Here is a 14,869-nt window from a genome sequence, read left to right as displayed (position 1 = left end):
TATGGTTACATTTCATTTGTTCTGTTAAACCCGAATGTGAATTCAATGTGAATTCAACAAAAAACAAAAAAAGTCAAAAGTTGGGTAAAAAGAAGAAGAAAAGGAAATGCCCTTAAAAGGAAATGCCCTTAAAAGGAAATGCCCTTAAAAGGAAATGCCCTTAAAAGGAAATGCCCTTAAAAGGAAATGCCCTTAAAAGGAAATGCCCTTATGTTGATGACTTTTTGAAAATCCAATTAATTTTCCACGTTGTTTCAACATCATCACATTTATTTTTTAGGGGTTGAATTGATGTGGAAGCTTACATTGAGTCAACCAGTTTTTTTGCTCAGTGGGAGTGAATCTATTTCTTTTTGAAGTGGAAATCCTTCAACAATTATTCTCATGATAGCACATTGGTAATAGTTGGGGACAAATATCATAGCTAAGCAGGGCTGTGTTTGGTTAAAATCCTGGATGGGAGACCAAACGGTAGAGCTTCTTTCTCCAGTAGGAGATACTGCTCTGTCTCTAGTTTTTTTTTCTGATAGCGGATATAATGTTGAAGATCTGATGTTGTTTTAAAGGTACAAATTCAACATATTATATACAAGGTTTGTCTACATTGAAATTAGGTTAGCATGGCATAATCTTGTGGTTGAAATTTCACTCTCAAAACAACAATCACCTGTCATTCTTGTAGCTATAACGTGTTATAAAATGAACTACGTGATATATCTGTGAAGAGGCACACACACATTATGAACACTAACACACAGTTGACCTCTCTTCTCTTCAGTGAAACATTTTAGTTTCTCTTTTTATGTTGTAACTGTGTTGTCGACAATACGAAGGGATCTAGATGACAGGACAGATACCCGGTTTCAAACGGAAAGGAGAAAGTGGGACATCAGAAAGGATTCCGGTGGTCTTTCACAGAAAGCAACGTGGGGTTGTGTTAGTATTTGGGTGATAGTAGATGTGATCAGGAGCTATAGTCCTGACTGCGTCCTTAGTGTTTCCTAGTTGGTATGTCAGTTAGTTTACTTCAGAAATTACTGTGTTGATGCACTAAAACCGTCTACTGACGTGTTTTGGCACATTCACTTCCCTCCATTGGCCTTAATTTCCTACAAAGAAAGTTTAGCCAAGAAAGTTTAGAAGTTAAAGTTGGATATGGGGCTAGGACAGGATATGTCTCAAATAAGGCCTAGTTTGAGGAACCAGGGTGGATTCAGAACGGATTTGATTTCCAATCAATGAATAGATGTATACTAGAGGATGATGACATGGCTGTTGTGGGTTCCTTCGTAGGACCTGGTAGGCGTGATAAACTTCACATGCAAGAGCGAAAGAGAGAAAGAAAGAGAGAGCGGCTGTGACTGTTAGACTTCTTCCTGTGGTTTGTACCACGTGGGCTGAGGAGGGTTAAAAAGGAGACAACTTCTTCTTCAGCCACTTCTTCTAGAACAGAGGGAAGAAGACACTGGGCGCTGAGACCACTAGACAAGCTCTTCGCTTTTTACACAAAGGAGCCTTCAGTCAGGTATAGTATCAATTTTTATTTTATTACGTAAAACTCTTATGTTATTTTGTTAGGATATAGAATTGAAATGGTCAAATTTAGTTAGGGGGGGGGAGAGAGAATTCTAATGGTGGCCATTGTTACTAGTCCAACCACTCTCTACGGCAATGTCTTAATGTGAACATTCAACCTATAAGGAGATAAATGAATGAATGACGATTTTCACACTAACAAGAAAAAAACGACATAAAAATGTTCGCTTGGAATTTTAAAAGTTTGTCAAACGGAAACTGGGATAGTAACTTCGGTACATTTTTGTAGAGTTTTGCATTTAAGCGAATGAAAAGTTGGTTACTATGACCAAAAATCGCTTTTACATCACCTGTCTTCAGTGAAAAAAAAGCTCACTCACTCAAGACAAAATGGCTTCCACCAGATAACGCCTTAGTAGACTGATCTTAGATCAGTAAAATTGCATTGCTCTGTTCAGACCACATATGGAGAAACTGACTCTGGACACAGTTTCAGTTGGAAAGAAGACGTTTATTTACCCCCTCTTCATTTCTAATACCTTTGTCCAATGCTAAAACTCTTTCGAATTAAGAACCTGTGCATTCAATTTTCTCGCAAATAGGTGAAACTAACTACATTATTCCTCATAACTTACAAATTCTACATGTTATAGTTACTCTTTATTAAGCTGTGTGTGTGTGTGTGTGTGTTTAGGTGTGTGTGTGTGTGTGTGTGTGTGTGTGTGAGAGAGAGAGAGAGACGGTGGCTGGGTGTGGTTAGTTAGAGAGAGCAGTTGTGTGCGTCTGGATACCAGTTTTGAGGCAGGTGCACAAGAAGAAACGAACGAAGCCGGAGGAGAAAAGACGTCGTCTTCGGAAGTACAGTGCAGTCATCCATAAAGTAGAAAGCACTACTAAACTCCTCGCCACAGTGTAGTGTTTCCTACTTTATGGATGAGTGTACTGTTGGCTACGGTGACAAAGACAGAGGAGCCAAAATGGCGTCTGCAGTGGAGAGACTGTCCACATTCAGGAAATGAGAAAAAAAGAGGAACCTGCATTGTTTTACATAGTGGCGGCGTGCGCAGCGCAGTGTGTCACCGACTACAGTTCACATGGGCTGTGCACGCCGCCCAACACTGAACAAAGCTGGAAAGACCTCATGCTTAGCCTTTTAGCAATGACTGGTACTGAATGTGTATTAAAATGGTGAACTGGAAATTATTTACGTCACAAACTATATATATATGGAAATGTTTTACACATCTCAAACTATATATATGGGAAATGTTTTAAATGTGGAAATGTTTTAAATGTCTCAAACTATATATATGGGAAATGTTTTAAATGTGGAAATGTTTTAAATGTCTCAAACTATAGATATATGGAAATGTTTTACATGTCTCAAACTATAGATATGGAAATGTTTTAAATGTCTCAAATGTGGAAATGTTTTAAATGTCTCAAACTTTATATGGAAATGTTTTAAATGTCTCAAATTTATAGTTTATTCCAGTTTATTCCTTTATTCCAGTGTTCTACTTGCTATATTGTATTTACTTCACCACCATGGCTTTTTTTGCCTTTACCTCCCTTATCTCACCTCATTTGCTCACATCGTATATAGACTTGTTTCTACTGTATTATTGACTGTATGTTTGTTTTACTCCATGTGTAACTCTGTGTTGTTGTTTGTGTCGAACTGCTTTGCTTTATCTTGGCCAGGTCGCAATTGTAAATTACAACTTGTTCTCAACTTGCCTACCTGGTCAAATAAAGGTGAAATAAAATAAATAAAAATAGATATGGAAAGACTACATTTGTTGAACTGTATATGGTCTGGTCCTGTAAAATAGCTATTATCATTCTATGTGGTATCATTCTCTGCTTTTAATGTAAAAATCTATGATGTATATTGATAAGTCTGTATAATTGGTGGGTGTATTGACAAATTTGTCTTCATTAAATAATAATACAAATTTTAAAAAAATGTTGTCTTTTCTATTAAATTCTACCTATATTAGCATTTCGGTCAGTCAAAGTAACACAAAGTCAAACACAAAATCCCCAGCACAACTGTTTGTTATGTGAAAATATACTTTATTCCTGTAAAAAGATCCAGATTGAAAGAAATCGCCACAATTTCAAGTCAAACAAATCCTCTGTGCACTACGTCTGACTTATCGTCCCCCCTCTGTGCACTACGTCTGACTTATCGTCCCCTCTGTGCACTACGTCTGACTTATCGTCCCCCCTCTGTGCACTACGTCTGACTTATCGTCCCCTCTGTGCACTACATCTGACTTATCATCCCTCTGTGCACTACATCTGACTTATCGTCCCCTCTGTGCACTACGTCTGACTTATCGTCCCTCTGTGCACTACATCTGACTTATCGTCCCTCTGTGCACTACGTCTGACTTATCATCCCTCTGTGCACTACATCTGACTTATCGTCCCCTCTGTGCACTACATCTGACTTATCGTCCCCCTCTGTGCACTACATCTGACTTATCGTCCCTCTGTGCACTACATCTGACTTATCGTCCCCTCTGTGCACTACGTCTGACTTATCGTCCCCCTCTGTGCACTACATCTGACTTATCGTCCCCTCTGTGCACTACATCTGACTTATCTCTGTGCACTTACTTATCGTCCCCTCTGTGCACCATCTCTGTGTGCACTACGTCTGACTTATCGTCCCCTCTGTGCACTACGTCTGACTTATCGTCCCCTCTGTGCACTACGTCTGACTTATCGTCCCCTCTGTGCACTACGTCTGACTTATCGTCCCCTCTGTGCACTACATCTGACTTATCGCCCCCCCTCTGTGCACTACATCTGACTTATCGTTCCTCAATCAACAACACTGCTTCCACATGCAAAAAGACATCGGAAAAACAACATGAACAAAATTAAAAACAAAAAACATATTTACAGGTTTACAGCTTTCCCAAAACGGGCAATGAAAACCTTAATATACAAAAGGTAAATCATCCATTGTTTTCAAAAGAATGCAAACATAGAGGTTAGGAAAGACAACAACAAAAATTCCCTTCTCTGTTTCATACCTTATAGTCCAAAGCCCCCATAGTGCCTGGCTTACATTCACGTACAGCTTTACATAAATAGATACATACAGACCTACTCCTGAAACGCCATAATACTCCACACTTGGCTTCCACTGCATCGACAACCAAATCAGACGACTAAAATGTTGCAAAAAACAAGTGACGTGAGACCTGTACATAAATACACAAATAGGACGATAATAAATAAGGCAGAATATGGGATAACATTGTTATTATGCATGCAGTCAGTATTCAAAGTAGTGTAAACAGCGTATCAAGACTAAGTAAGGTCTTGTAAGGCTAAATAGTATAATGTATAAACTGTTGTCTAAAATGCTTGCTACGGGTTAAGAAGTCCTATAGGAGAGCTGGAGAAGATTAGATGTAGCTTATGTAGAGGCAGACAGGGGCAGTTGTAGCAGTAGTAGTAGCTCATTCCTAAAGCTTGCAATAATAATTTATGCTAGTAGCTTTCTGATTACAGATTAGAGCAGAGAAGTACATTAATAAAAAGGCCGTGAAGGAAATCAAATATCCACTGTACATTTTCAGCCACTTTAAAAGTACACCCCCAACACATACAGTACACTACAGCTACCTCATCATTCCTGCTTCTATTCAGGATTATTCAAGTGATGAAACAGATGTCTCCTCCTCCTCCTCCTCCTCCTCATCAACACTTCCTTCATACTTGGCGTGTTCGTTCTGCTATTCGTTATTCTCCCTTTTAATTGACAACACTGAACTATACAATAAAAAATAAAAAATAAACAAAACATTCAGAATATCAAAAAAACCCAGATTTGACTCCTCCAATGTCTGGAGTCAGGTGTGCGTAGACTCCGCCCTCTGCTGGGGCTAATCCAATGGGTTGCAAGCATCGTTCAGAATATTGCAGAATGAACTGTGGGCTATAGAACAGACCTGTTATCAGGTAGAAAATACCTCTGTTTTATGCTCTATTTTGGCCCACTGCCATAACCCCTGGTGTTTGATGCTTGGTCTCCTCATTATGGTAACAGACAAAGCACCTCATGTCTTTTGGCAAGAATCTTCCTCTTAAGTGAGACAAGGTGGCTCGACACAGACGGAGCCGAGTGACTAAGACTAGTTTTACCTGAGAAATGATTTAAATGTAACTCAACACAACAAACTAAAATAAACTAATAAAACAAACGTATCAAACATCATCTATAATTTGGACACCTTCAGAGAGCTATTTCTGCATATTATACCAGATGGGACGGTGGGATTAAACACACAACGCAGCTAATGAACATGGGTTGGGTGGAAAACCACGGTAGTAGACAATGAATGCTTCTAAATGCTGTTAAGAGTTGCTAGTCTTGTTCATTGTGCTTTACAACACTCCTAAAAACAGACAACTAAATCAAAATGGAGACGGACAGAGGAAAAAGTACCCTGTAAGATGATATTACCCTGTAAGACTATATTATGACAGTACAGTGACAGGAAATGATCATGATCACACACACACACACACACACACACACACACACACACACACACACACACACACACACACACACACACACACACACACACACACACACACACACACACACACACACACACACACGAGTATGAGTTCTGTGTCAAGGCATAGACAAGTTTCAGTCTGGCTCCATCTACACACACTTTAGAAGACCACAAGGCCTGTCCATCCTCACACTTTAGAAGACCACAAGGCCTGTCCATCCTCACACTTTAGAAGACCACAAGGCCTGTCCATCCTCACACTTTAGAAGACCACAAGGCCTGTCCATCCTCACACTTTAGAAGACCACAAGGCCTGTCCATCCTCACACTTTAGAAGACCACAAGGCCTGTCCATCCTCACACTTTAGAAGACCACAAGGCCTGTCCATCCTCACACTTTAGAAGACCACAAGGCCTGTCCATCCTCACAATTTAGAATACCACAAGGCCTGTCCATCCTTACACTTTAGAAGACCACAAGGCCTGTCCATCCTCACACTTTAGAAGACCACAAGGCCTGTCCATCCTCACACTTTAGAAGATCACAAGGCCTATCCATCCTCACACTTTAGAAGACCACAAGGCCTGTCCATCCTCACACTTTAGAAGACCACAAGGCCTGTCCATCCTCACACTTTAGAAGACCACAAGGCCTGTCCATCCTCACACTTTAGAAGACCACAAGGCCTGTCCATCCTCACACTTTAGAAGACCACAAGGCCTGTCCATCCTCACACTTTAGAAGACCACAAGGCCTGTCCATCCTCACACTTTAGAAGACCACAAGGCCTGTCCATCCTCACACTTTAGAAGACCACAAGGCCTGTCCATCCTCACACTTTAGAAGACCACAAGGCCTGTCCATCCTCACACTTTAGAAGACCACAAGGCCTGTCCATCCTCACACTTTAGAAGACCACAAGGCCTGTCCATCCTCACACTTTAGAAGACCACAAGGCCTGTCCATCCTCACACTTTAGAAGACCACAAGGCCTGTCCATCCTCACAATTTAGAATACCACAAGGCCTGTCCATCCTTACACTTTAGAAGACCACAAGGCCTGTCCATCCTCACACTTTAGAAGACCACAAGGCCTGTCCATCCTCACACTTTAGAAGACCACAAGGCCTGTCCATCCTCACACTTTAGAAGACCACAAGGCCTGTCCATCCTCACACTTTAGAAGACCACAAGGCCTGTCCATCCTCACACTTTAGAAGACCACAAGGCCTGTCCATCCTCACACTTTAGAAGACCACAAGGCCTGTCCATCCTCACACTTTAGAAGACCACAAGGCCTGTCCATCCTCACACTTTAGAAGACCACAAGGCCTGTCCATCCTCACACTCGTCACATAACACACTAAATATCAAACGTTCCAAACTTCAACAACCTCTAAAAGAAATGACTTGTTGGTTATGAATCGTAATGAAATGGAAGCAGTTGTTGTTAAAAGGAACAACTTCCATTCAGCTATACTGTGTAGTGAAATCTTCACAACAAGTGAAAGACTCAAAGTGTACAATTAGCATATTTTTGTTGTTGTTATATAGTTAGCTAGTTATAATACTTTTGATATGAGACTCAATGATGTTAAAATACATCCATTATAGAATACATTCCAGATCAATCTGAAAAGTGACAGGGTTGAGAGACAACAGTCGACAGATGAAGGGACCCTCTTCCGTCCTCTCAGTTTAAACTGACAGTGGTTGGAGCGTAACCTGGACATGATGCCTCTCCAAGCCCGTCCTCTCAGTTTAAACTGACAGTGGTTGGAGCGTAACCTGGACATGATGCCTCTCCAAGCCCGTCCTCTCAGTTTAAACTGACAGTGGTTGGAGCGTAGCCTGGACATGATGCCTCTCCAAGCCCGTCCTCTCAGTTTAAACGGACAGTGGTTGGAGCGTAACCTGGACATGATGCCTCTCCAAGCCCGTCCTCTCAGTTTAAACTGACAGTGGTTGGAGCGTAGCCTGGACATGATGCCTCTCCAAGCCCGTCCTCTCAGTTTAAACTGACAGTGGTTGGAGCGTAGCCTGGACATGATGCCTCTCCAAGCCCGTCCTCTCAGTTTAAACTGACAGTGGTTGGAGCGTAGCCTGGACATGATGCCTCTCCAAGCCCGTCCTCTCAGTTTAAACGGACAGTGGTTGGAGCGTAGCCTGGACATGATGCCTCTCCAAGCCCGTCCTCTCAGTTTAAACTGACAGTGGTTGGAGCGTAGCCTGGACATGATGCCTCTCCAAGCCAACGATGCAGAGTCTAAATGAAAGTCTAGAGCACCATTTTTAACATCAGTATCTGACCAAATCCTTCTAGATAATACTGTCAGATGAAGGTGAAGGAGAAACCCCTCACAGAGTGGACTACTAAAGGTTATCATGGAATCAGTGGGTATTCAGAGAAAGTCTGTAATGCACAGAACAGGTTAGGAGCTGAAATACTTCAACGTGCTCATTAACACGCGCTCAATTGATGCCATCACGTCTCATATACGGCAATGGTTGCATCTGAAATGTCTCCCTATTCCCAAAGTAGTGCACTAAATAGGGAATAGGGTGCTATAGTAGTGCACTAAATAGGGAATAGGATGCTATAGTAGTGCACTATATAGGGAATAGGGTGCTATAGTAGTGCACTATATAGGGAATAGGGTGCTATAGTAGTGCACTATATAGGGAATAGGGTGCTATAGTAGTGCACTATATAGGGAATAGGGTGCTATAATAGTGAACTATATAGGGAATAGGGTGCTATAGTAGTGCATTATATAGGAATAGGGTGCTATAGTAGTGCACTATATAGGGAATAGGTGCTATAGTAGTGCACTATATAGGGAATAGGTGCTATAGTAGTGCACTATATAGGGAATAGGGTGCTATAGTAGTGCACTATATAGGGAATAGGGTGCTATAATAGTGAACTATATAGGGAATAGGGTGCTATAGTAGTGCATTATATAGGGAATAGGGTGCTATAGTAGTGCACTATATAGGGAATAGGGTGCTATAGTAGTGCACTATATAGGGAATAGGGTGCTATAATAGTGCACTATATAGGGAATAGGGTGCTATAGTAGTGCATTATATAGGGAATAGGGTGCTATAGTAGTGCACTATATAGGGAATAGGGTGCTATAATAGTGCACTATATAGGGAATAGGGTGCTATAGTAGTGCACTAAATAGGGAATAGGGTGCTATAGTAGTGCACTATATAGGGAATAGGGTGCTATAGTAGTGCACTATATAGGGAATAGGGTGCTATAGTAGTACACTATATAGGGGATAGGGTGCTATAGTAGTACACTATATAGGGAATAGGGTGCTATAATAGTGCACTATATAGGGAATAGGGTGCTATAGTAGTGCACTATTTAGAGAATAGGGTGCCACTTCAGATACACCCAAAATACGCTCCACATATTGCCAGCTGGTCTAATAGTATTATATCGAAGAGATGTTTTCAGCTGTATAATAGCTTAGTGTATCCATAGTTACTGAATATTACAACTAAACTAACAGCATAGTTCAAGACAACCAAGACTGATAATAATATAAAAGTGTTTTCAACAAAAACTGCAATGAGTTGGTAAATGTCCCAAGTTTCAATCCTTCTTGCTGGATCCCAGCTTCTTGAAAAGCTTCTTCCCTTTAGAGAACAAGCCATTCTTTTTCTTGCCTGGTGGGGAGACGTCTGTCTGGTCTGTCTGTGGGGGGCTTTCTGCTGGGACGTGGGGCGGAGAGGTGCTGAGGCTGGCTTGCCTCGGGGTTGGGGCAGGGTCCATGGAGGAAGGTTTCATCATGGCTGCTGCTGCGGACGGATCCAGGTGTTGGTGGTCTGTGTGGACTGGGCCAGTCAGCCCTGTGTGGAGGGGTGGATGTGTGTGGACTGGGCCAGTCAGCCCTGTGTGGAGGGGTGGATGTGTGTGGACTGGGCCAGTCACCACTGTGTGGAGGGGTGGATGTGTGGACTGGGCCAGTCAGCCCTGTGTGGAGGGGTGGATGTGTGTGGACTGGGCCAGTCAGCCCTGTGTGGAGGGGTGGTTGTGTGTGGACTGGGCCAGTCAGCCCTGTGTGGAGGGGTGGATGTGTGTGGACTGGGCCAGTCAGCCCTGTGTGGAGGGGTGGATGTGTGGACTGGGCCAGTCAGCCCTGTGTGGAGGGGTGGATGTGTGGACTGGGCCAGTCAGCCCTGTGTGGAGGGGTGGATGTGTGTGGGCTGGGCCAGTCAGCCCTGTGTGGAGGGGTGGATGTGTGTGGGCTGGGCCAGTCAGCCCTGTGTGGAGGGGTGGATGTGTGTGGACTGGGCCAGTCAGCCCTGTGTGGAGGGGTGGATGTGTGTGGACTGGGCCAGTCAGCCCTGTGTGGAGGGGTGGATGTGTGTGGGCTGGGCCAGTCAGCCCTGTGTGGAGGGGTGGATGTGTGTGGACTGGGCCAGTCAGCCCTGTGTGGAGGGGTGGATGTGTGTGGACTGGGCCAGTCAGCCCTGTGTGGAGGGGTGGATGTGTGTGGGCTGGGCCAGTCAGCCCTGTGTGGAGGGGTGGATGTGTGTGGACTGGGCCAGTCAGCCCTGTGTGGAGGGGTGGATGTGGAACCTCCTCTGGGAATGTGCTCAGGCTCACCTTGTGGAGGGAAACCATGGAAACAGAGTATAAGAGTATAAGAATGCAACACTTCTTTATTCTTAAAGTATTGAGGCTTCTACTGAACCTGTCAATCAACTAAAACTGTTAAGTAACATACTATCAACAACAAACTTACTAAGAGTCAGTTATGTCAATTGTACATGAACTGATTGAACAGGTAACAGAGGGAAACATTTAACTGTAAATAGTTGGATAAAGCTATCAGCGCCTCCAAATCATCAGGGAAGCCAAGGGATATAAATCATCAGGGAAGCCAAGGGATATAAATAATCAGGGAAGCCAAGGGATATACATCATCAGGGAAGCCAAGGGATATAAATAATCAGGGAAGCCAAGGGATATAAATAATCAGGGAAGCCAAGGGATATAAATCACCAGGGAAGCCTTGGGATATAAATCACCAGGGAAGCCTTGTGATATAAATCATCAGAGAAGCCAAGGGATATAAATCATCTGGGAAGCCTTGGGATATAAATCATCTGGGAAGCCAAGGGATATAAATCACCAGGGAAGCCAAGGGATATAAATCACCAGGGAAGCCAAGGGATATAAATCACCAGGGAAGCCAAGGGATATAAATCATCTGGGAAGCCTTGGGATATAAATCATCAGGGAAGCCAAGCCAAAGGGATATAAATCACCAGGGAAGCCAAGGGATATAAATCAGGGAAGCCAGGGATATAAATCACCAGGGAAGCCAAGGGATATAAATCACCAGGGAAGCCAAGGGATATAAATCACCAGGGAAGCCAAGGGATATAAATCACCAGGGAAGCCAAGGGATATAAATCACCAGGGAAGCCAAGGATATAAATCACCAGGGAAGCCAAGGGATATAAATCATCAGGGAAGCCAAGGGATATAAATCATCAGGGAAGCCAAGGTATATAAATCATCTGGGAAGACAAGGGATATAAATCATCAGGGAAGCCAAGGGATATAAATCATCAGGGAAGCCAAGGGATATAAGTCATCAGGGAACCCAAGGGATATAAATCATCAGGGAGGCCAAAGGATATAAATCATCAGGGAAGCCAAGGGATATAAATCATGAGGGAAGCCAAGGGATATAAATCATCTGGGAAGACAAGGGATATTAATCATCAGGGAAGCCAAGGGATATAAATAATCTGGGAAGACAAGGGATATAAATCACCAGGGAATCCAAGGGATATAAATCAGCAGGGAAGCAAAGGGATATAAATCATCAGGAAAGCCAAGGGATATAAATCATCAGGGAAGCCAAGGGATATAAATCATCAGGGAAGCCAAGGGATATAAATAATCAGGGAAGCCAAGGGATTTAAATCATCAGGGAAGCCAAGGGATTTAAATCATCTGGGAAGACAAGGGATATAAATCATCAGGGAAGCCAAGGGATATGAATCATCAGGGAAGCCAAGGGATAAAAATCCTCAGGGAAGCCAAGGGATATAAATAATCAGGGAAGGCAAGGGATATAAGTCATCAGGGAAGCCAAGGGATGTTAATCATCTGGGAAGACAAGGGATATAAATCACCAGGGAAGCCAAGGGATATAAATCACCAGGGAAGCCAAGGGATATAAATAACCAGGGAAGCCAAGGGATATAAATCATCAGGGAAGCCAAGGGATATAAAACATCAGGGAAGCCAAGGGATATAAATCATCAGGGAAGCCAAGGGATATTAATCATCTGGGAAGACAAGGGATATAAATCATCAGTGAAGACAAGGGATATAAATCATCAGGGAAGCCAAGGGATATAAATCACCAGGGAAGCCAGGGGATATAAATCACCAGGGAAGCCAAGGGATATTAATCATCTGGGAAGACAAGGGATATTAATCATCAGGGAAGCCAAGGGATATAAATCATCAGGGAAGCCAAGGGATATAAATCACAAGGGAAGCCAAGGGATATAAATCATCAGGGAAGCCAAGGGATTTAAATCATCAGTGAAGCCAAGGGATTTAAATCATCAGGGAAGCCAAGGGATTTAAATCATCAGGGAAGCCTTGGGATATAAATCATCAGGGAAGCCTTGGGATATGAATCATCAGGGAAGCCATGGGATATAAATCATCAGGGAAGCCTTGGGATATAAATCATCTGGGAAGCCAAGGGATATTAATCATCTGGGAAGACAAGGGATATTAATCATCAGGGAAGCCAAGGGATATAAATCATCAGGGAAGCCAAGGGATATAAATCACCAGGGATGCCAAGGGATATAAATCACCAGGGAAGCCAAGGGATATTAATCATCTGGGAAGACAAGGGATATTAATCATCAGGGAAGCCAAGGGATATAAATCATCAGGGAAGCCAAGGGATATAAATCACCAGGGAAGCCAAGGGATATAAATCATCAGGGAAGCCAAGGGATATAAATCATCAGGGAAGCCAAGGGATATAAATCATCAGGGAAGCCAAGGGATATTAATCATCAGGGAAGCCAAGGGATATAAATCATCAGGGAAGCCAAGGGATATTAATCATCTGGGAAGACAAGGGATATTAATCATCAGGGAAGACCAGGGATATAAATCATCAGGGAAGCCAAGGGATATAAATCACCAGGGATGCCAAGGGATATAAATCATCAGGGAAGCCAAGGGATATTAATCATCAGGGAAGCCAAGGGAGATTAATCATCAGGGAAGCCAAGGGATATTAATCATCTGGGAAGACAAGGGATATAAATCATCAGGGAAGCCAAGGGATATAAATCATGAGGGAAGCCAAGGGATATAAATCATCTGGGAAGACAAGGGATATTAATCATCAGGGAAGCCAAGGGATATAAATAATCTGGGAAGACAAGGGATATAAATCACCAGGGAATCCAAGGGATATAAATCAGCAGGGAAGCAAAGGGATATAAATCATCAGGAAAGCCAAGGGATATAAATCATCAGGGAAGCCAAGGGATATAAATCATCAGGGAAGCCAAGGGATATAAATAATCAGGGAAGCCAAGGGATTTAAATCATCAGGGAAGCCAAGGGATTTAAATCATCTGGGAAGACAAGGATATAAATCATCAGGGAAGCCAAGGGATATGAATCATCAGGGAAGCCAAGGGATAAAAATCCTCAGGGAAGCCAAGGGATATAAATAATCAGGGAAGGCAAGGGATATAAGTCATCAGGGAAGCCAAGGGATGTTAATCATCTGGGAAGACAAGGGATATAAATCACCAGGAAGCCAAGGGATATAAATCACCAGGGAAGCCAAGGGATATAAATAACCAGGGAAGCCAAGGGATATAAATCATCAGGGAAGCCAAGGGATATAAAACATCAGGGAAGCCAAGGGATATAAATCATCAGGGAAGCCAAGGGATATTAATCATCAGGGAAGACAAGGGATATAAATCATCAGTGAAGACAAGGGATATAAATCATCAGGGAAGCCAAGGGATATAAATCACCAGGGAAGCCAGGGGATATAAATCACCAGGGAAGCCAAGGGATATTAATCATCTGGGAAGACAAGGGATATTAATCATCAGGGAAGCCAAGGGATATAAATCATCAGGGAAGCCAAGGGATATAAATCACCAGGGAAGCCAAGGGATATAAATCATCAGGGAAGCCAAGGGATTTAAATCATCAGGAAGCCAAGGGATATAAATCATCAGGGAAGCCAAGGGATTTAAATCATCAGGGAAGCCAAGGGATATAAATCATCAGGGAAGCCTTGGGATATGAATCATCAGGAAGCCATGGGATATAAATCATCAGGGAAGCCTTGGGATATAAATCATCTGGGAAGCCAAGGGATATTAATCATCTGGGAAGACAAGGGATATTAATCATCAGGGAAGCCAAGGGATATAAATCATCAGGGAAGCCAAGGGATATAAATCACCAGGGATGCCAAGGGATATAAATCACCAGGGAAGCCAAGGGATATTAATCATCTGGGAAGACAAGGGATATTAATCATCAGGGAAGCCAAGGGATATAAATCATCAGGGAAGCCAAGGGATATAAATCACCAGGGAAGCCAAGGGATATAAATTACCAGGGAAGCCAAGGGATATAAATCATCAGGGAAGCCAAGGGATATAAATCATCAGGGAAGCCAAGGGATATTAATCATCAGGGAAGCCAAGGGAGATTAATCATCAGGGAAGCCAAGGG

The 14,869-nt window shown here is 42.8% G+C and overlaps 1 protein-coding gene and 1 long non-coding RNA gene across 2 annotated transcripts in view; one reads left to right on the top strand and one right to left on the bottom strand.

The window, feature by feature from the left end:
- Positions 1-1,316: 1,316 nt before the first annotated feature.
- Positions 1,317-3,505, top strand: LOC112239305. The gene is made up of 2 exons (XR_002951794.2): positions 1,317-1,525; positions 2,231-3,505. It is a non-coding gene; the product is annotated as an uncharacterized LOC112239305 (long non-coding RNA).
- A 7,127-nt stretch (positions 3,506-10,632) lies between these two features.
- LOC112229071 (peripheral-type benzodiazepine receptor-associated protein 1) overlaps positions 10,633-14,869 on the bottom strand; it is a 257,664-nt gene continuing 253,427 nt past the window's right edge. Inside the window, 1 exon segment of the mRNA XM_042309192.1 lies at positions 10,633-10,714. The gene's annotated coding sequence lies outside the window, so the exon portion shown is untranslated.

Source organism: Oncorhynchus tshawytscha, linkage group LG30 (genome assembly GCF_018296145.1).
Source record: "Oncorhynchus tshawytscha isolate Ot180627B linkage group LG30, Otsh_v2.0, whole genome shotgun sequence".
In the NCBI taxonomy this organism is placed as follows: domain Eukaryota; kingdom Metazoa; phylum Chordata; class Actinopteri; order Salmoniformes; family Salmonidae; genus Oncorhynchus; species Oncorhynchus tshawytscha.
This window is presented reverse-complemented; position numbering and strand designations above follow the sequence as displayed.